The sequence below is a fragment of the Oncorhynchus gorbuscha genome, unplaced genomic scaffold (assembly GCF_021184085.1).
Source record: "Oncorhynchus gorbuscha isolate QuinsamMale2020 ecotype Even-year unplaced genomic scaffold, OgorEven_v1.0 Un_scaffold_764, whole genome shotgun sequence".
In the NCBI taxonomy this organism is placed as follows: domain Eukaryota; kingdom Metazoa; phylum Chordata; class Actinopteri; order Salmoniformes; family Salmonidae; genus Oncorhynchus; species Oncorhynchus gorbuscha.
The window spans coordinates 251,634-275,087 of record NW_025745557.1 but is presented as its reverse complement, the minus strand read 5'-3'; the positions used below and the strand labels follow the sequence as shown (position 1 = coordinate 275,087).

At 45.8% G+C, this 23,454-nt stretch overlaps 1 pseudogene; it reads right to left on the bottom strand.

The window, feature by feature from the left end:
- LOC124019201 overlaps nucleotides 1–23,454 on the bottom strand; it is a 71,541-nt pseudogene that overhangs the window by 24,333 nt on the left and 23,754 nt on the right.

Below are 23,454 nucleotides of genomic sequence, written 5' to 3'. Positions count from 1 at the left end.
TGGTACAGCCTGAGCCCATTCAGTGGTATGCAATATTATATATTTCTTGTTAACAAACTATAGTTTTGGCCAGTCCATTAGGACATCTACTTCGTGCATGACACAAGTAATTTTTCCAACAATTACTTCACTTATAATTCACTGTATCACAATTCCAGTGGTCAGAAGTTTACATACACTAAATTGACTGTGCCTTTAAACAGCTTGGAAAAGTCCAGAAAATTATGTCATGGCTTTAGAAGCTTCTGTCTGATAGGCAAATTGATAAAATTTGAGTCAATTGGAGGTGTACCTGTGGATGTATTTCAAGGCCTACCTTCAAACTCAGTGCCTCTTTGCTTAACATCATTGGAAAATCAAAATAAAACAGCCAAGAACTCAGAAAAATAATTGTAGACCTCCACAAGTCTGGTTCATCCTTGGGAGCAATTTCCAAACGGCTGAAGGTACCATGTTCAACTGTACAAACAATAGTACGCAAGTATAAACACCATGGGACCACGCAGCCATCATACCGCTCAGGAAGGAACGCGTTCTGTCTACTAGAGATGAACGTACTTTGGTGTGAAAAGCACAAATCAATCCCAGAACAACAACAAAGGACCTTGTGAAGATGCTGAAGAAGAAGGGTACAAAAGTATCTATAGCCACAGTAAAACAAGTCCTATATCGACATAACCTAAAAGGCCACTCAACACTGCTCCAAAACCGCCATAAAAAAGCCAGACTGCGGTTTGCAACTGCACATGGGGACAAAGATTGTAATTTTTGGAGAAATGTCCTCTGGTCTGATGAAACAAAAATAGAACTGTTTGGCCATAATGCCATCATAATGTTTGGAGGAAAAAGGGGGAGGCTTGCAAGCCAAAGAACACCATCCCATCCTTAAAGCATGGGGGTGGCAGGATCACGTTGTGGGGGTGCTTTGCTGCAGGAGGGACTGGTGTACTTCACAAAATAGATGGCATCATGAGGTAGGAAAATTATGGGGATATATTGAAGCAACATCTCAAGACATCAGTCAGGAAGTTAAAGCTTGGTCGCAAATGGATCTTCCAAATAGACAATGACACCAAGCATACTTCCAAAGTTGTGGCAAAATGGCTTAAGGACAACAAAGTCAAGGTATTGGAGTTGTCATCACAAAGCTCTGACCTCAATCCTATAGAAAATTTGTGTGGCAGATCTGAAAAAGCGTGTGCGAGCAAGGAGGCCTACAAACCTGACTCAGTTACACCATTTCTGTCAGGAGGAATGGGCCAAAATTCACCCAACTTATTGTGGGAAGGTTGTGGAAGGCTACCAAAAAATTTGACCCGAGTTAAACAATTTAAAAGCAACGCTACCAAATACGATTTGAGTGTATGTAAACTTCTGAAAGAAATAAAAGCTGAAATAAATCATTCTCTCTACTATTATTCTGACATTTCACATTCTTAAAATAAAGTGGTGATCCTAACTGACCTAAGACAGGGCATTTTTACTAGGATTAAATGTCAGGAATTGTGAAAAACTTTAAATTTAACTTTAAATATGTTTTACTAAGGTGTATGTAAACTTCAGACTTCAACTGTATATAATGTAACTGTATATAATGTTTTACAGTGGCTGGCTACATGTCCCAGGAGTGGTGGTTTAGGTGGCAATTGCTCGGCCTCTAACCACAAGGCACTACAGATGATAGTGCGTATGGCCCAGTACATCACAGGGGCTAAGCTGCCTGCCATCCAGGACGTCTACACCAGGCGGTGCCCTACAAATGGTCAAAGACCCCAGCCACCACAGTCATAAATCAAATCAAATCAAATTTAACAGTCATAGGACAAAAAGGCTTCTCAACAGTTTTTACACCCAAGCCATAAGACTCCTGAACAGGTAATCAAATGGCTACCTGGACTATTTGCCTGCCATCAAGGACGTCCGCCCCCCCCCGCAAACCCTCTTTTTACACTGCTGCTACTCTCTGTTTATCGTATACGCATCATCACTATAACTATACACTCATGTACATACTTCCTAAATTGGGCCGACCAACCACTGCTCCCGCACATTGGCTCACTGGGCTATCTGCATTGTTGCATTGTGTCCCACCACCCGCCTACCCCTTTTAAAATACTGCTACTCTGTTCATCATATATGCATAGTCACTTTAACCATATCTACGTACATGTACATACTACCTCAATCAGCCTGACTAACCGGTGTCTGTATGTAGCCTTGCTACTGTTATAGCCTCTCTACTGTATATAGCCTGCCTTTTTACTGTTGTTTTATTTCTTTACCTACCTATTTTTCACCTAATACCTTTTTTTGCACTATTGGTTAGAGCCTGTAAGTAAGCATTTCACTGTAAGGTCTACTACACCTGTTGTATTCAGCATTTCACTGTAAGGTCTACCTACACCTGTTGTATTCAGAATTTCACTGTAAGGTCTACCTACACCTGTTGTATTCAGAATTTCACTGTAAGGTCTACCTACACCTGTTGTATTCAGCATTTCACTGTAAGGTCTACCTACACCTGTTGTATTCAGCATTTCACTGTAAGGTCTATTCAACATTTCACACCCTGTTGTATTCAGCATTTCACTGTAAGGTCTACCTACACCTGTTGTATTCAGCATTTCACTGTAAGGTCTACCTACACCTGTTGTATTCAGCATTTCACTGTAAGGTCTACCTACACCTGTTGTATTCAGCATTTCACTGTAAGGTCTACCTACACCTGTTGTATTCAGCATTTCACTGTAAGGTCTACCTACACCTGTTGTATTCAACATTTCACTGTAAGGTCTACCTACACCTGTTGTATTCAGCATTTCACTGTAAGGTCTACCTACACCTGTTGTATTCAGCATTTCACTGTAAGGTCTACCTACACCTGTTGTATTCAGCATTTCACTGTAAGGTCTACCTACACCTGTTGTATTCAGCATTTCACTGTAAGGTCTACCTACACCTGTTTTATTCAGCATTTCACTGTAAGGTCTACCTACACCTGTTGTATTCGGCACACGTGACAAATAAACTTTGATTTGATTTGTGTCTTTCTTCACTTGGCTATAATGATTGAGAATTAAGATGTCTCTAATTGTGGTGTGGGGGGTCTAATTTGCGGCCTGATTCCTGAATCCCTACCCTGGGCTCAGTTGTTGGCTTTTATTAGATGTTACTGGATGGCCGCCGTTTTGCAAGCTCCGATACAACTTTGCTATTTTGTGAAATGTATCCGCTATTATTTTTTTCCAACTGACAAGTACTGTTGAACACCATAGTACCCTCCAAGCTTATCATTAAGATAAGGGGGGCCCTGGGTCTGAACCCCACCTTGTGCAACTGGGGCCTGGACTTCCCGATGGGCCCACTGGTGAAATAATGGTTAAATAAAAAAATGCAAAAATAAAATAAGAGAAACAACAGTTCATCAAGACATGAAGGTCAGTCAATCTGGAAAATTTCAGGAACTTTTAACGTTTCTTCAAGAGCAGTTATAAAAACAATGAAGAGTATGATGAAACGGGCTCTCATGAGGACCGCCACAGGAATGGAAGACCCAGAGTTACATCTCCTGCAGAGGAGAAGTTCATTAGAGTTACCAGACGTAGAAAGAGCACCCTTAAAAAATGCTTCACAGAGTTCAAGTAACAGACACATCTCAACATCAACAGTTCAGAGGAGACTGCGTGAATCAGGACTTTTTTTATTTCACTTTTATTTAACCAGGTAGGCCAGTTGAGAACAAATTCTCATTGACAACTGCGACCTGGCCAAGATAAAGCAAAGCAGTGCGACAAAAACAACAACAGAGTTACACATAAACAAACGTACAGTCAATAACACAAAAGAAAAGAAAAATAGAAAAACCAATGTACAGTGTGTGAAAATGTAGAAGAGTAGGGAGGTAGGCAATAAATAGGCCCTAGAGGCAAAATAATTACAATTTAGCATTAATACTGGAGTGATATATGTGCAGATGATGATGTGCAAGTAGAGATACTGGGGCGCAAAATAGCAAGAGGGTTAGTAATAATATGGGGATGAGGTAGTTTGTTGTGCTATTTACATATAGGGTGTGTACAGGTACAGTGATCGGTAAGCTGCTCTGACAGCTGATGCTTAAAGTTAGAGAGGGGGATATAAGACTCCAGCTTCAGAGATGTTTGCTATTTGTTCTAGTGATTAGCAGCAGAGAACTGTAAGGAAAGGCGGCCAAAGGAAGGAGTTGGCGTTGGGGATGACCAGTGCAATATGCCTGCTGGAGCGCATGCTACGGGTGGGTGTTGCTATGGTGACCAGTGAGCTGAGATAAAGCGGGGCTTTACCTTGCAAAAACGTATAGATAACCCAGCCAGTGGGTTTGGCAACGGATAAGTAGTGAGGGCCAGCCAATGAGAGCATACAGGTCACAGTGGTGGGTAATATATGGGACTTTGGTGACAAAACGGATGGCTCTGTGATAGCCTCCAACACTCTACTCAGCAAACTGGATGTAGTCTATTTTGTAAATGACATTGCCGAAATCAAGGATTGGTAGGATAGTCAATTTCACAAGGGTATGTTTGGCGGCATGAGTGAGGGAGGCTTTGTTGTCGAATAGCATTTAAAAGCAGTTGGAGGCTACGGAACGAGTGTTGTATGGCGTTGAAGCTCGTTTGGTGGTATGTTAACACAGTGTCCAGAGAAGGGCCAGATGTATACAGAATGGTGTCGTCTGCGTAGAGGTGGATCAGATAATCACCAGCAGCAAGAGCGACATTGTTGCTGCAGGGGATCCTGAGATGTAGGGGTAGCCAGGTGGAATGCATGGCCAGCCGTGGAAAAATTATTCTTGAAATAATCGATTATCATTATTATTATGATTTATTGGTTGTGACAGTATTTCCTAGCCTCAGTGAAGTGGGCAGCTGGGAGGAGGTGCTCTTATTCTCGAGTGTCACAAAACCTTTTGGAATTAGCGCTACAGGAATCGAATTTCTGTTTGAAAAAGCTAGCCATAGTTTTCCTAACTGACTGAGTATATTGGTTCCTGACTTCCCTGAAAAGTTGCATATTGTGGGGGCTATTCGAGGCTAATGCAGAACGCCACAGGATGTTTTTGTGCTGGTCAATGGCAGTCAAGTCTGGGCTGAACCAAGGGCTATATCCGTTCTTAGTTCTACATTTTTCGGAAGGGGCATTCTTATTTAAGATGGAGAGGAAAGCACTTTTAAAGAGCAGCCAGGCATCCTCTACTGACGGGATGAGGTCAATATCCTTCCAGGATACCCGGGCCAGGTCGATTAGAAAGGCCTGCTCCCTGAAGTGTTTTAGGGAGCGTTTGACAGTGATAAGGGGTGGTCGTTTGACCGCGGATCCATTACGCATGCAGGCAATGAGGCAGTGATCGCTGAGATCCTGGTTGAAGACAGCAGAGGTGTATTTGGAGGGCAAGATGGTCAGGATGATATCTGAGAGGGTGCCCATGTTTACGGATTTAGGGTTGTACCTGGTAGGTTGTGTGAGATTGAGAGCATCTATCTTAGATTGTAAGACAGCAGGGTGTTATGCATGTCCCAGTTTAGGTCACCTAACAGTACGAACTCTGAAGATAGATGGGGGGAGATCAATTCACATATGGTGTCCAGGGCACAGCTGGGGGATGAAGGGGGTCTATAACATGCGGCAATGGTGAGAGACTTGTTTCTGGTTTTTAAAAGTAGAAGCTCGAATTGTTGGGCACAGACCTGGATAATATGACAGAACTCTGCAGCTATCTCTGCAGTAGATTGCAACTCCGCCCCCTTTAGCAGTTCTATCTTGTCGGAAAATGTTATAGTTAGTGATGGAAATTTCTGGATTTTGGTGGCCAGCCAGGATTCAGACACTGCAAGGACATCCGGGACACAGCAATTCAGACAGCTAGCAGGTCGGGGATAGTAGGCTAGCAGATGGGCCTTAGGGGGACGAAGCAACGGGAGAGCCTGTTGTAACCCCCTCGGACGGTTACGTAGGCAGACCAGTCATGATGGATCGACGGGGCTCCGTGTCGGCAGCAAGCAAATTTATGGTCAAATTTCCGCAGAGAAGCCACTACTAAGGGACACCAATGAGAAGATGAGACCTGCTTGGGCCACGAAACACGAGCAATGGACATTAGACCAGTGGAAATTTGTCCTTTCGCCTGATGAGTCCAAATTTGAGATTTGTGTCTTTGTGAGAAGCAGAGTAGGTGAACGGTTGATCTCTGCATGTGTAGTTCCCACAGTGAAACATGGAGGAGGAGGTATGATGGTGCTTTTCTGGTGATACTGTCTGTGGTTTAATTATAATTTAAGGAACACTTAACCAGATTGGCTACCACAGCATTCTGCAGCGATACGTCATCCCATCTGGTTTGCTTTTAGTGGGACTATCATCTGTTTTTCAACAGGACAATGACCTAACACACCTCCAGGCTGTGTAAGGGCTATTTGATCAAAAATGAGAGTGATGGAGTGCTGCGTCAGATGACCTGGCCTCCACAATCACCCGATCCTCAACCCAATTGAGATGGTTTGGGATGATTTGGACCGCAGAGTGAAGGAAAATCAGCCAACAAGTGCTCAGTATATGTGGTAACTCTTTCAAGACTGTTGGAAAAGCATTCCAGGTGAAGCTGGTTGAGAGAATACCAAGAGTGTGCAAAGCTGTCATCGAGGCAAAAGGGTTAGCTACTTTGAAGAATATAAAATATATTTCGATTTGTTTAACACTTTTTCAGTTAGTACATGATTCAATGTGTTATTTCATAGTTTTGACGTCTTCACTATTATTATACATTGTAGAAAATAGTCAAAATAAAGAAAAACCCTTGAATGAGTAGGAGTGTCCAAACTTTTGACTGGTGCTGTACATTCGGAGGCTGCTTTCTGTTATGCCCAACTTCCATAAACACGTCTCCTTCGCCACTAGGGGCAATAAAGTTAAAGCTTAGGACTCTGGGTCTGAACACCTCCCTCTGCAACTGGATCCTGGACTTCCTGACGGGCCAGCCCCCGGTGGTGAGGGTAGGCAGAACCTCAACATGGGGGCACAGAGGGTTGTGTGCGTAAGGCTCCACTCCGTTGACGTATTGTACGTGTGTGCGTTCACGTGGGTGGAATCACTATTTGTTTCAGCGGACTCTTTTCGTTTCGTTCCATCCAGAGAGGAAGTCAGCCTTGTGTAGTGTACAGTATATCCACTAGTGGGCTTGGGGAGCCAGAGTAGCTCACCAAACAAGAAGGGCTGAGGCTCTTCTTGACACGGAAAGTATTCAGGCCCCTTGACTTTTTCAACATTTTGTTACGTTACAGGTGTATTCTAAAATGGATTAAATCAATATTTTTCCTCCTCAATCTACACACAATACCCTATAATGACAAAGTGAAAAAAGGTTTTTGAAAATGTTTGCAAATTTGTTAAACACCAAAACGGAAATAATATTTTACATAAGTATTCAGACCCTTTGCTATGAGACTCGAAATTGAGCTCAAGTGCATTCTGTCTCCATTGATCATCCTTGAGATGTTTCTACAACTTGATTGGTGTCCACCTGTGGTAAATTCAATTGATGAGACATGATTTGGAAAGGCACACAAGTTTCTATATAAGGTCCCATAGTTGACAGTGCATGTCAAAGCAAAAACCAAGCTATGAGTTATCAGCTGATGTACGAAGGGCTATATAAATAAATTTGATTGGATTTGATTTGATTTGAGTTCGAAGGAATTGTCTGTAGAGCTTTGAGACAGGATTGTGTCGAGCCACAGATCTGGGGAAGGACACCAGAACTTTTCTGCGACATTGAAGGTCCCCAAGAACACAGTGGCCTCCATCATTCTTAATTGGAAGAAGTTTAGAACCACTAAGACTCTTCCTAAAGCAAAACTGAGCATTCTTTTGAGAAGGGCCTTGGTCAGGGAGGTGACCAAGAACCCGATGGTCACTTTGACAGAGCTCCAGAGTTCCTCTGTGGAGATGGGAGAATCTTCTAGAAGGACAACCATCTCTGCAGCACTCCAACAATCAGGCCTTTATGGTAGAGTGACCAGACGGAAACCACTCCTCAGTAAAAGGTGCATGACGGCCCGATTGGAATTTGCCGAAAGGCACCTAAAGACTCTGAGACCATGTGAAACAAGATTCTCTGGTCTGATGAAACCAAGATTGAACACTTTGGCTTGAATGCTAAGTGTCACGTCTGGAGGAACCTGGCACCATCCCTATGGTGAAGCATAGTGATGCGTCATGCTGTGGGGATGTTTTTCAGCGGCGGGGACTTGTCGACTAGTCAGGATCGAGGGAAAGAGGAACGGAGCAAAGTCCAGAGTGATCCTTGAGGAAAACCTGCTCCAAAGTGTTCAGGACCTCAGATTGGGTGTGAATGTTCACCTTCCAACAGGACAACGACACTAAGCACACAGCCAAGACAACGCAGGAGTGGCTTTGGGACAAGTCTCTGCATGTCCTTGAGTGGCCCAGTCAGAGCCTAGACCCAATCAAACATCTCTGGAGAGACCTGAAAATAGCTGTGCAGCGACGGTCCCCATCCAACCTGACAGAGCTTGAGAGGATTTGCAGAGAAGAGTGGGAGAAACTCCCCAAAAATAAGTGTGCCAAGCTTGTAGCATCATACCCAAGAAGACTGGAGGCAGCAATCGCTGCCAAAGGTGCTTCAACAAAGTACAGAGTAAAGGGTCTGAATACTTATGTAAATGTGATATTTAAGCTTTTTATTTTTTTATGCTTTACGACACTACTCTATAGCCACAAAATAAAACATGCCCTTGAATGAGTAAGTGTGTCCAAACTTGACTGATACTGTATGTTCTATTCTTCTGGTTGATTATTTCATGTTGTGACTTACACACTTGGTTTTGCGGTTTTTCTTTTTACACTTTACAAATCACAATAAAGATGACAATAATCTACAATGACAGTCACTTTTTGGGAGGCTAGACCGTCAAGACATTGACCTAACCTTGTGTTATGTGTAGTGGCCTTAAAATGGGGACTTTTCTGCTATGGTACATGGGTGAGAATGGCTGTCCAGCTGTAGACAACAAGGCTAGACCTTCGAGACATTAACCTCATCTACATAACAAGGTTGTACATGGTCATGTGTAGTGTCCTTTCAATGGAGACCTTAGTGCATGGGTGAGTGTCCAGCTGTAGACATTAAGAGCAGACCCCTAAAACATTAACCTCATCTAGACAGCTCATGTACAAAGCAGTACAAGTTTTCTGAGTGACTGATTCAAAACAGTAATATTTTCTGCCACAAGTAAAAATAACTAGACAAATACATTTGCAGACCTTTTAGATATTTATTTACCATCACAAGAGGAAATGTACAAAAAAATGTGATAAAAGGGGAAATAAGAGAAAAAAACACAAAAGTAAATACCAGCAACATGTGAATGAGGATGAAAAAACGGGAGATGTTGATCAGCAGGACTAGACACCGTCCATGGTGTCGTAGACAGACTTTACTGGACACTGCTGCTGTTTCTGGAACTCCTGTTGATGTTTCTTCAAGTCATCCACCTGCTGCATCATGTCAGTGTCTGAAAGACCCTCAGCTGTCTTCCTCTTCCTACCACTAGAGCTGGGTCGGGAGATGGGGCGGAGGTTGATGGAGTTGCAGGGCAGAGAGCAAGGGTGCGCCTGGACGGTGGGATGGGTGTTGGTGAGAAGGGCCTGGGTGTAGGGTAGAGGGGCCTGAGAGGTGATGAACCAGGTTGGGGAGATGATGAATAAAGGGGCGATGAACAATCCGGTAGATTGGCCCTCAGGGCTCAGCTCTGTCTCTGGACTGTCCAACACACCACCACCCTCCAACACCTACAAGCAGATGGTGAATACATTAGAATACAGTGCAAGAAATCTTAAAACATCTCCATTGGCTCCTTTGAGTTAAAATGTTTACCCAAAATAGATGATTTCATAAACTTCTCAATCTAATTAGCGCACACCACAGTGCCTGTGTCAGATGTTTGAACTTGCCCTGCTAATCATTATGATAACAACACAGGCACTGAATATTTTCACAATTTCTCCCATCCAGAAAAGAGCTCATTTTACATGTTCTAACTAGGTCTGCTAAACATAAGATCCCAAAGACACACACTGTACAAATACACTTGGATGTATGACGAGTACATACCGTATCGGCATATTGGTGTCTGTCTGACGATATTTCACGTGAACACCGAGCCAATCCTGTTGTCTGACAAACGGTGGGACACACACACCAGTGGCAACCCCACTCCTCATCTCCTTCACCCTTTTCAGAACATACTGGCTCCAAATATTTTTCAATGCTTCTTTGACGTCAGTATTGGTGTTCAAATTTCGTGAAATCTCCCTCCAACTGTCGTCTTTTGCATGCTTGTCCAAATACAACCCCATCGAAGGGTAGTAAAGGTTCTCTTATTGTCTCACCAGCTTGCACAGACGCTCCTCAAAACTGGACAGACATAATTACGCTTAGAAAATCTTTGAAAAAAGCACAAAAAAGGAAGCTTGAGAAGAATAGAGTAGAAGCAAAGTATAAGAATGTTCATTGGTTCTGAGTTTATACTAGAAATGATACTGGGAAATATGTGATGTAGACACAGGGGCAGGACTTCACTTAGTACTGCCCCTCAGTCATCGCAAGGAGTGATGTGTCGGGTCTCAATTTCCAGGTAGAAAAAAACTGTGTCAAATGACGAAGCGTATAACAAGGAGCCACCCCTTTTGTGATGGAAAACGACATTGCAACACTGCACTACGCTCCGTCAGCACTGTTTGCGTTTGTCTGTAGACCCCTTTAGTCCCCTTCTGTACTCCCTGTTCACCCACGACTGCATGGCCACGCATGACTCCAACACCATCATCAAGTTTGCTCACGACACGACGGTGGTAGCCTGATCACCGGCAACGATGAGACAGCCTACAGGGAGGAGGTCAGTGGACTGGCAGTATGGTGCAGGAACAACAACCTTTCCCTCAACGTCAGTAAGACCAAGGACTGCCAGTCCACTGACCGCTGCACTGCAACCCCTCCACTGCCGCCCAGTGGGTTGAAAGCTCAGTCGTTAAGAAGGCACGACAGCACCTCTTCCCCTTCAGGTGGTTGAAAATGTTTGGCACCCTCAAATCCTCAAAACATGGTACAGCTGTACCATTGAGAGCATCTTGACTGGCTGCATCACCACTTGATATGGCAATAGCACCACCCTCGATCGCATGGCTCTACAGAGGGTGTTGTGTCAGCCCAGTACATCAATGGGGCAGAGCTCCCTGCTATTCAGGACCTCTAAATCAGGCAGTGTGAAAGGAAAGCCTGGAAAATTGTTAAAAAGACTCCAGCCATCCAGGCCATAGACTGTTCTCTCTGCTTCCGCTCAACAAGCTGTACCAGTGCATCAAGCCTGACACCAACAGGCTCCTGAACAGCTTCTATCCCCAAGCCATAAGACCACTAAATAGCTAACTAAATTGCTAACAAATGGCTACACAGACTGAGTTGACTGTAATGACACACTGTTAGCTATGTGAGGCATAGTCTAATATAGCCTAGTGTCATGCTAAAATGCTAATGTAATGACACACTGTTAGCTATGTGAGGCATAGTCTAATATAGCCTAGTGCAATGCTAAAATGCTTATGTAATGACACACTGTTAGCTATGTGAGGCATAGTCTAATATAGCCTAGTGCCATGCTAAAATGCTAATGTATTGACACACTGTTAGCTATGGTTCCGGTTCCGGTTGGAGCGAGTGGTCGCATCTGCACTTCGCTCCCGCGGGTAGTATAACTTTTTCATTATATTTCATTATATTTCATTATAGCACAACGGTTTGATTTGTCTAATCCTAGCAATTTCTTCTCAGCTAGCTACATAGCCGTCTTTGTATCAAAGATAATTGCGTAATTATCGTATTTCGCCGTCCTAACGTAGTCTTCACTAGCCAGCTAGCTAACGTCCACTGATTAGCTGCACTGGAGAAACTATTACACTCAACTGAACGACTTGATTAGTGTAGTGTTAGCTAGCTACATAGCTGTCTTTGCTGTCTTCGTATCATCGTATCCAAGATAATTGTGTTGTTTAGGTTTAGAGTGTGTAGTCTTAGAGTGATTATCTTAATTTACCGAGGTTAGCTAGCCAGCTATTTGTCGTCCTTAATGTAGGTGACTCTGCTAGCTAGCCAACAGCTAGCCGACGTCTACGAATAGACTCACAACCCGGTCGCATTCACAGGTAGTATCACATTTTCACTTCATTTCATTACAGTACAACGGTTTGATTTGTTTGATCGTAGCTAGCTACATAGCTAGCTACATAGCAGTCTTTGTATCAAAGATAATTGTGTAGTCTAGAGCGATTTTCTAGGTTCGCTAGCCAGCTATTGTCGTTCTTTTAACGCAACGTAACGTAAACAACACTGCTAGCTAGCTAGCCAGCTAGCCCCCGAATAGCAACACTGCAGAAACTATTTCACTCAACGGAACGACTTGATTAGTGTAGTGTCAACAACTGCCAGCTGGCCTACTTCAGCAGTACTGTATCATTTTAATCATTTTAGTCAATAAGATTCTTGCTACGTAGCTTAACTTTCTGAACATTCGAGACGTGTAGTCCACTTGTCATTCCAATCTCCTTTGCATTAGCGTAGCCTCTTCTGTAGCCTGTCAACTATGTGTCTGTTCATCCCTGTTCTCTCCTCTCTGCACAGACCATACAAACGCTCCACACCGCGTGGCCGCGGCCACCCTACTCTGGTGGTCCCAGCGCGCACGACCCACGTGGAGTTCCAGGTCTCCGGTAGCCTCTGGAACTGCCAATCTGAGGTCAACAAGGCAGAGTTCATCTCAGCCTATGCCTCCCTCCAGTCCCTCGACTTCTTGGCACTGACGGAAACATGGATCACCACAGACAACACTGCTACTCCTACTGCTCTCTCTTCGTCCGCCCACGTGTTCTCGCACACCCCAAGAGCGTCTGGTCAGCGGGGTGGTGGCACCGGGATCCTCATCTCTCCCAAGTGGTCATTCTCTCTTTCTCCCCTTACCCATCTGTCTATCGCCTCCTTTGAATTCCATGCTGTCACAGTTACTAGCCCTTTCAAGCTTAACATCCTTATCATTTATCGCCCTCCAGGTTCCCTCGGAGAGTTCATCAATGAGCTTGATGCCTTGATAAGCTCCTTTCCTGAGGACGGCTCACCTCTCACAGTTCTGGGCGACTTTAACCTCCCCACGTCTACCTTTGACTCTTTCCTCTCTGCCTCCTTCTTTCCACTCCTCTCCTCTTTTGACCTCACCCTCTCACCTTCCCCCTACTCACAAGGCAGGCAATACGCTCGACCTCATCTTTACTAGATGCTGTTCTTCCACTAACCTCATTGCAACTCCCCTCCAAGTCTCCGACCACTACCTTGTATCCTTTTCCCTCTCGCTCTCATCCAACACCTCCCACACTGCCCCTACTCGGATGGTATCGCGCCGTCCCAACCTTCGCTCTCTCTCCCCCGCTACTCTCTCCTCTTCCATCCTATCATCTCTTCCCTCCGCTCAAACCTTCTCCAACCTATCTCCTGATTCTGCCTCCTCAACCCTCCTCTCCTCCCTCTCTGCATCCTTTGACTCTCTATGTGCCCTATCCTCCAGGCCGGCTCGGTCCTCCCCTCCCGCTCCGTGGCTCGATGACTCATTGCGAGCTCACAGAACAGGGCTCCGGGCAGCCGAGCGGAAATGGAGAGAAAACTCGCCTCCCTGCGGACCTGGCATCCTTTCACTCCCTCCTCTCTACATTTTCCTCCTCTGTCTCTGCTGCTAAAGCCACTTTCTACCACGCTAAATTCCAAGCATCTGCCTCTAACCCTAGGAAGCTCTTTGCCAACTTCTCCTCCCTCCTGAATCCTCCCCCCCCCCTCTCTGCAGATGACTTCGTCAACCATTTTGAAAAGAAGGTCGACGACATCCGATCCTCGTTTGCTAAGTCAAACGACACCGCTGGTTCTGCTCACACTGCCCTACCCTGTGCTCTGACCTCTTTCTCCCCTCTCTCTCCAGATGAAATCTCGCGTCTTGTGACGGCCGGCCGCCCAACAACCTGCCCGCTTGACCCTATCCCCTCCTCTCTTCTCCAGACCATTTTCGGAGACCTTCTCCCTTACCTCACCTCGCTCATCAACTCATCCCCGACCGCTGGCTACGTCCCTTCCGTCTTCAAGAGAGCGAGAGTTGCACCCCTTCTGAAAAAACCTACACTCGATCCCTCCGATGTCAACAATTACAGACCAGTATCCCTTCTTTCTTTTCTCTCCAAAACTCTTGAACGTGCCGTCCTTGGCCAGCTCTCCCGCTATCTCTCTCTGAATGACCTTCTTGATCCAAATCAGTCAGGTTTCAAGACTAGTCATTCAACTGAGACTGCTCTCCTCTGTATCACGGAGGCGCTCCGCACTGCTAAAGCTAACTCTCTCTCCTCTGCTCTCATCCTTCTAGATCTATCGGCTGCCTTCGATACTGTGAACCATCAGATCCTCCTCTCCACCCTCTCCGAGTTGGGCATCTCTGGCGCGGCCCACGCTTGGATTGCGTCCTACCTGACAGGTCGCTCCTACCAGGTGGCGTGGCGAGAATCTGTCTCCTCACCACGCGCTCTCACCACTGGTGTCCCCCAGGGCTCTGTTCTTGGCCCTCTCCTATTCTCGCTATACACCAAGTCACTTGGCTCTGTCATAACCTCACATGGTCTCTCTTATCATTGCTATGCAGACGACACACAATTAATCTTCTCCTTTCCCCCTTCTGATGACCAGGTGGCGAACCGCATCTCTGCATGTCTGGCAGACATATCAGTGTGGATGACGGATCACCACCTCAAGCTGAACCTCGGCAAGACGGAGCTGCTCTTCCTCCCGGGGAAGGACTGCCCGTTCCATGATCTCGCCATCACGGTTGACAACTCCATTGTGTCCTCCTCCCAGAGCGCCAAGAACCTTGGCGTGATCCTGGACAACACCCTGTCGTTCTCAACCAACATCAAGGCGGTGGCCCGTTCCTGTAGGTTCATGCTCTACAACATCCGCAGAGTACGACCCTGCCTCACACAGGAAGCGGCGCAGGTCCTAATCCAGGCACTTGTCATCTCCCGTCTGGACTACTGCAACTCGCTGTTGGCTGGGCTCCCTGCCTGTGCCATTAAACCCCTTCAACTCATCCAGAACGCCGCAGCCCGTCTGGTGTTCAACCTTCCCAAGTTCTCTCACGTCACCCCGCTCCTCCGTTCTCTCCACTGGCTTCCAGTTGAAGCTCGCATCCGCTACAAGACCATGGTGCTTGCCTACGGAGCTGTGAGGGGAACGGCACCTCAGTACCTCCAGGCTCTGATCAGGCCCTACACCCAAACAAGGGCACTGCGTTCATCCACCTCTGGCCTGCTCGCCTCCCTACCACTGAGGAAGTACAGCTCCCGCTCAGCCCAGTCAAAACTGTTCGCTGCCCTGGCCCCCCAATGGTGGAACAAACTCCCTCACGACGCCAGGACAGCGGAGTCAATCACCACCTTCCGGAGACACCTGAAACCCCACCTCTTTAAGGAATACCTAGGATAGGATAAGTAATCCCTCTCACCCCCCCCCCCTTAAGTTTAAGATGCACTATTGTAAAGTGACTGTTCCACTGGATGTCATAAGGTGAATGCACCAATTTGTAAGTCGCTCTGGATAAGAGCATCTGCTAAATGACTTAAATGTAAATGTAAATGTCTATGTGAGGCATAGTCTAATATAGCTTATCTCACCGCTAAACACTCAAGGCTCTTTCCTGTCTCCAGGCTACTGTGCGCCATTGACGTAGCCTACAATAAATCCATCACAGGTTTGAGTGCACTTCCACACTAAATGCTCTAGTTTAAATCATTAACACTTTGTGAGCATACAGTATAAATAGCTTATAAACCATTTAATAGTTAGCTAACTTTAAGTTAACCATAACTCGCATTCAGCTCGCATGAGATTTGCAAAACGGAAAAGCTGTTCTGACATCTCAGACTGAGGCAGATGTTTCCTTTCCTCCCAGAAACAAATATGAAGCCACTTCCCCCGCCTTTCACACAACCAGCTGGTAGGCTGCTGAATTCAACCCCCACTCCAGGAGTCTTGACCAGGAGTTCCTAGATCCGAGACCGCGTACATCTTAAAATTACCTGTAAAAATCATGGGACTTCCACTTGGTTCTACAGAGGGGGCAAATGAGCGTCTCGTGGTTCTGCCGGCATTCCTCAGCCCCTGCGAGACACAGACAGAGAGACGGAGAGGGAGACAGACAAAATGAGCTCTACACCCAGTTTAGATAGGGGACAATGCACCGACTGGCTGTCAAGGAAGTCAAGGCTCCGATAAAATGGAGCAAAAATAGACTGTAGTTTTTAGAGAGAAGAGAAGGGCCAGGGCCTCGGGATGAACATATCAGATTTCTATCGAGGGGGATGTATAGTGCTGGAAGTGTGTGTGTGTGTGTGTGCAGGGGGAAATGGAACAGGAGTACCTGGAGGGGTGCATTGCATGTGTGTGTGTGTAAGGTGAATGCCCTATGCACTGTTTAACCTGAAGGAGGGAAACGAGGTACAACACAGCTATGGGGAGTTTGCACACTAGTGCCCTCTACTGAAGGACAATAGAATCATGCCTGCAAGGCCAATGAACACCTTGTCTCACCGGAAGCTCTGCCTTACACAGATGATAAACCCGAGGCAAGTATTCATTCCTTTAATTCTTCACCAAACCCAGAACTGGGACGGCGTGGGGCCGAACAGGTGTTGTACCTCATTTGCCTCCTTCAGCGAACAGTAGTTGTATGAGGTAGTCACATGGAATGTATTTCAATGAACAGGTGTACCTTGTTAAAAGTTAATGTGTGGAATTTCTTTCCTTCTTAATGCGTTTGAGCCAATCAGTTGTGTTGTGACAAGGTAGGGGTGGTTTTCAAAAGATAGCCCTTTTTGGTGAAATACCAAGTCCATATTATGCCAAGAACAGCTCAAATAAGCCAAGTGAATCTACAGTATATCATTACTTTAAGACATGAAGGTCAGTCAATCTAGAGAATTTCAAGAACTTTGAAAGTTTCTTGAAGCGCAGTTGCAAGAAGCATCAAGCGCTATGATGAAACTGGCTCTCATGAGGACCGCCACAGGAAAGGAAGACCCAGAGTTACCTCTGCTGCAGAGGATAAGGTCATTAGAGTTAGCAGCCTCAGATAAATGCCAAAATAAATGCTTCGCAGAGTTCAAGTAAGAGACACATCTCAAGATCAACTGTTCAGAGGAGACGGCGTGAATCAGGCCTTCATGGTTGAATTGCTGCAAAGAAACCACGACTAAAGGACACCTGTCAGAAGAGACTTGCTTGGGCCAAGAAACACGAGCAATGGACATTAGACCAGTGGAACTCTGTCCTTTTGAGATGTTTGGTTCCAACCGCCGTGTCTTTATGAGACATAGATTAGGTGAACCGATGATCTCTTCATAATTATAAATAGTAATTACAATGAGCTAATTCATATTGTGGTTTATGTCAGCCAGGAGTTCTCTAAATATGACCAGTTGTGTTATGTCTTTCCTCAGTTAGTGCTAGGACTAATGTAGCCTACATTTTCCAGTTTGGATAATTGTGTTATGTCTTTCCTCAGTTAGTGCTAGGACTAATGTAGCCTACATTTTCTGGTTTGGATAATTGTGTTGTGTCTTTCCTCAGTTAGTGCTAGGACTAATGTAGCCTACATTTTCTGGTTTGGATGATTGTGTTATGTCTTTCCTCAGTTAGTGCTAGGACTAATGTAGCCTACATTTTCTGGTTTGGATGATTGTGTTATGTCTTTCCTCAGTTAGTGCTAGGACTAATGTAGCCTACATTTTCCAGTTTGGATAATTGTGTTATGTCTTTCCTCAGTTAGCGCTAGGACTAATGTAGCCTACATTTTCCAGTTTGGATAATTGTGTTATGTCTTTCCTCAGTTAGCGCTAGGACTAATGTAGCCTACATTTTCCAGTTTGGATAATTGTGTTATGTCTTTCCTCAGTTAGTGCTAGGACTAATGTAGCCTACATTTTCCAGTTTGGATAATTGTGTTATGTCTTTCCTCAGTTAGTGCTAGGACTAATGTAGCCTACATTTTCCAGTTTGGATAATTGTGTTATGTCTTTCCTCAGTTAGTGCTAGGACTAATGTAGCCTACATTTTCTGGTTTGGATAATTGTGTTATGTCTTTCCTCAGTTAGCTCTAGGACTAATGTAGCCTACATTTGACGGTTTGGATGATTGTGTTATGTCTTTCCTCAGTTAGTGCTAGGACTAATGTAGCCTACATTTGACGGTTTGGATGATTGTGTTATGCTGTCACCACTTCTGTCAATGTTTTTTGCCCGCTTTGAGGACAATACAGTGCCACTGACACGGCCTGCAACGGAAACATGCAGTCTCTCCTTCACTGCAGCCGAGGTGAGTAAGACATTTAAACGTGTTAACCCTCGCAAGGCTGCAGGCCCAGATGGCATCCCCAGCCGCACCCTCAGAGCATGCGCAGACCAGCTGGTCGGTGTGTTTACGGACATATTCAATCAATCCCTATACCAGTCTGCTGTTCCCACATGCTTCAAGAGGGCCACCATTGTTCCTGTTCCCAAGAAAGCTAAGGTAACTGAGCTAAACGACTACCGCCCCGTAGCACTCACTTCCGTCATCATGAAGTGCTTTGAGAGACTAGTCAAGGACCATATCACCTCCACCCTACCTGACACCCTAGACCCACTCCAATTTGCTTACCGCCCAAATAGGTCCACAGACGATGCAATCTCAACCACACTGCACACTGCCCTAACCCACCTGGACAAGAGGAATACCTATGTGAGAATGCTGTTCATCGACTACAGCTTGGCATTCAACACCATAGTACCCTCCAAGCTCGTCATCAAGCTCGAGACCCTGGGTCGCGACCCCACCCTGTGCAACTGGGTACTGGACTTCCTGACGGGCCGCCCCCAGGTGGTGAGGGTAGGCAACAACATCTCCTCCCCGCTGATCCTCAACACGGGGGCTCCACAAGGGTGCGTTCTGAGCCCTCTCCTGTACTCCCTGTTCACCCACGACTGCGTGGCCACGCACGCCTCCAACTCAATCATCAAGTTTGCGGACGACACAACAGTGGTAGGCTTGATTACCAACAACGACGAGACGGCCTACAGGGAGGAGGTGAGGGCCCTCGGAGTGTGGTGTCAGGAAAATAACCTCACACTCAACGTCAACAAAACTAAGGAGATGATTGTGGACTTCAGGAAACAGCAGAGGGAACACCCCCCTATCCACATCGATGGAACAGTAGTGGAGAGGGTAGCTAGTTTTAAGTTCCTCGGCATACACATCACAGACAAACTGAATTGGTCCACTCACACTGACAGCGTCGTGAAGAAGGCGCAGCAGCGCCTATTCAACCTCAGGAGGCTGAAGAAATTCGGCTTGTCACCAAAAGCACTCACAAACTTCTACAGATGCACAATCGAGAGCATCCTGGCGGGCTGTATCACCGCCTGGTACGGCAACTGCTCCGCCCTCAACCGTAAGGCTCTCCAGAGGGTAGTGAGGACTGCACAACGCATCACCGGGGCAAACTACCTGCCCTCCAGGACACCTACACCACCCGTTGTTACAGGAAGGCCATAAAGATCATCAAGGACATCAACCACCCGAACCACTGCCTGTTCACCCCGCTATCATCCAGAAGGCGAGGTCAGTACAGGTGCATCAAAGCTGGGACCGAGAGACTGAAAAACAGCTTCTATCTCAAGGCCATCAGACTGTTAAACAGCCACCACTAACACTGAGTGGCTGCTGCCAACACACTGTCATTGACACTGACCCAACTCCAGCCATTTTAATAATGGGAATTGATGGGAAATGATGTAAATATATCACTAGCCACTTTAAACAATGCTACCTTAATAATGTTACTTACCCTACATTATTAATCTCATATGCATATGTATATACTGTACTCTACATCATCGACTGCATCCTTATGTAACACATGTATCACTAGCCACTTTAACTATGCCACTTTGTTTACTTTGTCTACACACTCATCTCATATGTATATACTGTACTCGATACCATCTACTGTATGCTGCTCTGTACCATCACTCATTCATATATCCTTATGTACATGTTCCTTATCCCCTTACACTGTGTATAAGACAGTAGTTTTGGAATTGTTAGTTAGATTACTTGTTGGTTATCACTGCATTGTCGGAACTAGAAGCACAAGCATTTCGCTACACTCGCATTAACATCTGCTAACCATGTGTATGTGACAAATAAAATTTGATTTGATTTGTCTCAACATTGCATCAAAAAATAAACTGGTCACATTCAGGATGTAATGTTGTTAGGACTGTGTTTGTGCTAAATGTTTCTGTGAAAAAGCAGTGTGGCCAGATCAAACACTGACTGTTGTGTCAATCGAAACTGGATGTTCTAAATAAGCGTTCTAATCACACTGGTTTGAGAGGGAGGGACCACTATAGAATGATCACACCCTTTTGTTGGTACGTATCAAACGGTTAAGAGGAGATGACCACTCCACTGAAATTTCAGTGTAAACTCTCTGATATGAACTGAAGCCATGTGTCTCATGTGCCCTCTCATCCATTGGCACATTTAATGTTTACTTTTCAAGCATTGTGAGTAGCCCTGTCAATTTTCTCTCATTACTGTATGTAGTCAATCACATACACAAACACAATCACATTATTAAAAATCAATGTGATTTTAGTCCCTGCTTGGACTAGCTCATTCTTAGTTCTTTTGTCTAACTGTGTTGACGTTTTTGCCTTCTCAGTCAAATCCTGTCCTGCCCTCAGTGGAAGAGTAGAGCTCTTCTCCAACACCATCCGTCCATGATGAGCCTGTCCTGCACTGAAGCCTCTGATGTTCCTCACCCTTTTCAACGTGTGAGTTAGTCAATGATTTTTCTGACAAACAAAAAAACTTTGCGTCCTGCTGCGTTATGCGTTATGCTGCCACCCCTGTGCTTCACGGTTGGGATGGTGTTCTTCGGCTTGCAAGCCTCCCCCTTTTTCCTCCAAACATAATGATGGTCATTACGGCCAAACAGTTCTATTTTTGTTTCATCTGGCCAGAGGACATTTCTCCAAAAAGTACAAGCTTTGTCCCCATGTGCAGTTGCAAACCGTAGTCTGGAATTTTTACGGTGGTTTTGGAGCAGTGGCTTCTTCCTTGCTGAGCGGCCTTTCATCTTATGTTGATATAGGACTCGTTTTACTGTGGATATAGATACTTTTGTTTCCTGTTTCCTCCAGCATCCTTTGCTCTTGTATGACAGCTGAGTGGTCCCATGGTGTTTATACTTGCGTACTATTGTTTGTACAGATGAACGTGGTACCTTCAGGCATTTGGAAATTGCTCCCAAGGATGATCCAGACTTGTGGAGGTCTACAATTTGTTTCCTGAGGTCTTGGCTGATTTCTTTAGATTTTCCCATGATGTCAAGCAAAGAGGCACTGAATTTGAAGGAAGGCCTGCAAATACATCCACGGGTACACCTCCAATTGACTCAAATGATGTCAATTAGCCTATCAGAAGCTTCTGAAGCCATGACATCATTTTTTGAGGCACAGTCAACTTAGTGTATGTAAACTTCTGACCAGTGGAATTGTGATACAGTGAATTATAAGTGAAATAATGTCTGTAAACAATTGTTGGAAAAAGTACTTGTCATGCACAAAGTAGATGTCCTAACCGACTTGCCAAAACTATAGTTTGTTAACCAGAAAATTGTGGAGTGATTGAAAAATGAATTTTATTGACTCCAACCTAAGTGTATGTTATCTTCCAATTTATCTGTAGCTAGCTAGCTAGCTAGTTAAGCAAACAACATATTTACATTTACATTTAAGTAATTTAGCAGACGCTCTTATCCAGAGCGACTTACAAATTGGTGCATTCACCTTATGACATCCAGTGGAACAGTCACTTTACAATAGTGCATCTAAATCTTAAGGGGGGGGGGTGAGAGGGATTACTTATCCTATCCTAGGTATTCCTTAAAGAGGTGGGGTTTCAGGTGTCTCCGGAAGGTGGTGATTGACTCCGCTGTCCTGGCGTCGTGAGGGAGTTTGTTCCACCATTGGGGGGGCCAGAGCAGCGAACAGTTTTGACTGGGCTGAGCGGGAGCTGTACTTCCTCAGTGGTAGGGAGGCGAGCAGGCCAGAGGTGGATGAACGCAGTGCCCTTGTTTGGGTGTAGGGCCTGATCAGAGCCTGGAGGTACTGAGGTGCCGTTCCCCTCACAGCTCTGTAGGCAAGCACCATGGTCTTGTAGCGGATGCGAGCTTCAACTGGAAGCCAGTGGAGAGAACGGAGGAGCGGGGTGACGTGAGAGAACTTGGGAAGGTTGAACACCAGACGGGCTGCGGCGTTCTGGATGAGTTGAAGGGGTTTAATAGCACAGGCAGGGAGCCCAGCCAACAGCGAGTTGCAGTAATCCAGACGGGAGATGACAAGTGCCTGGATTAGGACCTGCGCCGCTTCCTGTGTGAGGCAGGGTCGTACTCTGCGGATGTTGTAGAGCATGAACCTACAGGAACGGGCCACCGCCTTGATGTTGGTTGAGAACGACAGGGTGTTGTCCAGGATCACGCCAACGTTCTTGGCGCTCTGGAAGGAGGACACAATGGAGTTGTCAACCGTGATGGCGAGATCATGGAACGGGCAGTCCTTCACCGGGAGGAAGAGCAGCTCCGTCTTGCCGAGGTTCAGCTTGAGGTGGTGATCCGTCATCCACACTGATATGTCTGCCAGACATGCAGAGATGCGATTCGCCAACTGGTCTTCAGAAGGGGGAAAGGAGAAGATTAATTGTGTGTCGTCTGCATAGCAATGATAGGAGAGACCATGTGAGGTTATGACAGAGCCAAGTGACTTGGTGTATAGCGAGAATAGGAGAGGGCCAAGAACAGAGCCCTGGGGGACACCAGTGGTGAGAGCGCGTGGTGAGGAGACAGATTCTCGCCACGCCACCTGGTAGGAGCGACCTGTCAGGTAGGACGCAATCCAAGCGTGGGCCGCGCCGGAGATGCCCAACTCGGAGAGGGTGGAGAGGAGGATCTGATGGTTCACAGTATCGAAGGCAGCCGATAGATCTAGAAGGATGAGAGCAGAGGAGAGAGAGTTAGCTTTAGCAGTGCGGAGCGCCTCCGTGATACAGAGGAGAGCAGTCTCAGTTGAATGACTAGTCTTGAAACCTGACTGATTTGGATCAAGAAGGTCATTCAGAGAGAGATAGCGGGAGAGCTGGCCAAGGACGGCACGTTCAAGAGTTTTGGAGAGAAAAGAAAGAAGGGATACTGGTCTGTAATTGTTGACATCGGAGGGATCGAGTGT